The following is a 2,892-nucleotide window of genomic DNA, read 5'->3' on the forward strand; positions in this document are numbered from 1 at the left end:
TGTTTATCGAGTTATTATCATTAATTTATTAAAGCCTTGGTACATTGTTTGACATGACAGTCACAATTCAAATAGATATATATTTTCCCCCTCTGGTAAACCGAATTTAATGTCATTTTGGGGGAGCTTCTAGTACTAAGAAAACATTTCTGGTGACACTCATTTCGTGAGGGACTGACGGACGGAACGGAACGTCTTCATCTTCACAGCTTAGTGGAGGACAAATTCCAAGTCTTTGGTCACGCTTTTCCCTTTCCCCTCCTTGCGTGGCACATTTAGCTGGTTATTGTTTTAACATTTGCCCCCATACCACGAACACCGCAGCAAATGTCTGTCTGAGCTCGTCTTATCTTATCGTTATTAACGTTTATTTTATTGTCATGCTGCTTAGCCGCAGTGGCAGAAAGCACATCCACAGAAATGGGGCAGTGGCAGCTTCTGTCTGCTAGTTGCCATCATGTTTGTTATACTCTGGTAGAGGGTATTGTGGGCGCACACACTTAAATGATCTTACAAAAGAATTCATTGCTTTCTAAGGGTATCAAATACTTCGACTTTGAAAACTCTATTTTTGTATATTTAACAGTCGTTTTTATTATGTCATTATTGTCATTTACTCTCGCTGTCCCTACTACTCTCATTCCAACTGTGGCCTGCATTATTCTGATTATTTGTGAGGACATTATGCTTAGCGACTCCGCGAGCAAATCTCTTTGATTTTGCGATGCCAGATTTCATTTACAGTTCCATTTGAATCCAGTAACTTTAATGGCCATTCCACTGTTGATATTTCGGTTCTTATTAATGTGATTAACGTTGCCATAAAAGTGGCTTTGATGAAACGAATGTCCCTGGGCAAAACCATACTTGATTTGTTGTATAAGGCGCACAATTTATGAATTCGCCTCCGCAGTTGCCGAAATGTTTGTTGACCCATAAATTCTGATTGCCCAGGACTTACGGGCTGCTACAAAAGGCAAGAGCATAAATAAAATACGAGCACAACGCTCATAAATTGATTACAATATCAATTGCTGAACTTTTGACTTTTAATTAAAGGGTGCACTGCAAAAAAAGGAAAGGAAGATTCCCTCTCACCCTTCCACTGCCCACCATCGATGTGGCTGATGTGAACCGCTGATGCAAGTTGTTGCAGTTTCCAATTTGGCGTTAAAATTCATACAAACATGAAGGGCCGACGGAAAATGCATACATTTGCTCTGTAAAGAATGTTTTACCAAGCATTTGTGTGTGGAGGACTGCTGCTACACTTTGGATAGCCATAGCCATAGCCACTCGTCGGAGGCTTGGGTTGGAGAGTTAAAAATGCGAATTAAAAAATGCCAAATGAACGGAACAGGACGCACGGTTCGAGGAGGCAATGGCAACGCCAACAGGAAAAGTTAAAATGCGACTCTGAGAGAAATTATAAATCAATTTAACGTTGCCCCACCCACACTCCCATCCCAATCCCAAAAACGAGGCCGGACAAAAGTCCGAGAGACATCCAAGAGCCGTAACCGTGCTGCATGCCGCATAGTAAGTAAATGTGCGGCGGCGGTGGCAAAGTTTTTCCATTTTACAAGCAGCGCCAGCGAAAATTGTATAAATTGCCAACTCAAACGGAAACGCAATGACACCGGACGCCATTGACCAGACTCTTCGCTCTCTCTCTCGCCGCGTGACCCCAGTGGATTCCAGTGTATCCTGAAACCCGATTCCCGGTCCTGGTCCGGTTACCCCTTATTTGTTGTTGTTGCATCCTTTTTTTTTGGTGTACGCGAGACGCATGCGCGGCTTGCCGTGGCCTCATCATCCGGCTTTTCCACGCCGCCACGGATGTATGCGCTTTAATCTGTAAACCACAAACGACGGTATCAGATACAGATACAACAGCGGGAGGAGGAGGAGATTCAGCGGGGGGCAAGGGTGGAATGGATTGCATATTGGGGCAGCTCCAGCTGCATTTCAAGTCAAGCAGTTGAACAACTGTTTGTAATTGCAGCAGCCCTGGCATTGTGGTAATGGCTCTTTGGGGTTGACTTGGGGTTGCGCCGCCGTCCGCCTTCCCGCTGGAATTTCTCACAGTTGAATGCTGCGAAAAGTCCTTGTTACCGGATGTTGTGCAATAAAAATGCAAAGTATGCAAAAGTTTCAACCCAATTCCAAGACCACTCGTAGCAGCCGGCTGATACAGTAAATAAATGTGAATTAATGTTTTTATACCCGGTACTCGAAGAGTAAATAGGGTATATTGTATTTGTGCACAAAGTGAATGAATGTAACGCACAGAAGGAAACGTTTCCGACCCCATAAAGTATATATATTCTTGATCAGCATCAATAGCCGAGTCGATTGAGCCATGTCTGTCTGTCCGTCCGTCCGTCTGTCCGTCTGTCCGTCTTGTTTGTCGGCTAGTTCTCAGAGACTATAAGAGCTAGAGCCACCAAATTTTGGCTCCAGACTGCTGTATGCTCACACTGAAACCAGTGTATTTCAAAAATGAGCCACGCCCCCTTCCGCCCCCGCAAAAGGGCGAAAACCTCCCAAATCTACAATTTTAAAGATAAAAGAAAACTAAAAACGCCAATCCGTAGGGAATGACCATATCTATCAGATCACCAATTGGGATCCGATTGGACCGTTATTATAGCCAGAATGATTAATTTGCAGTAGCTAAACCCAGCAGCGCATCTTCTTCATCACCCCCCTTTTTACTGACAATTCCAGAGACCGATAATCAAAGTGCTAGACACAATAAATGTACATACATCCGATTTGCAAGTAGGAGAGCGAGTCATAATCCACCAACACCAAGAATCCAATTGTCTTTCCTATTCACTCATATAAGGAAAGAAGAACGAGAGAGCTCAGTCTTGTGTTGTTTTTACA

The sequence above is a fragment of the Drosophila subobscura genome, chromosome O (genome assembly GCF_008121235.1).
Source record: "Drosophila subobscura isolate 14011-0131.10 chromosome O, UCBerk_Dsub_1.0, whole genome shotgun sequence".
Classification (NCBI taxonomy): Eukaryota; Metazoa; Arthropoda; class Insecta; order Diptera; family Drosophilidae; genus Drosophila; species Drosophila subobscura.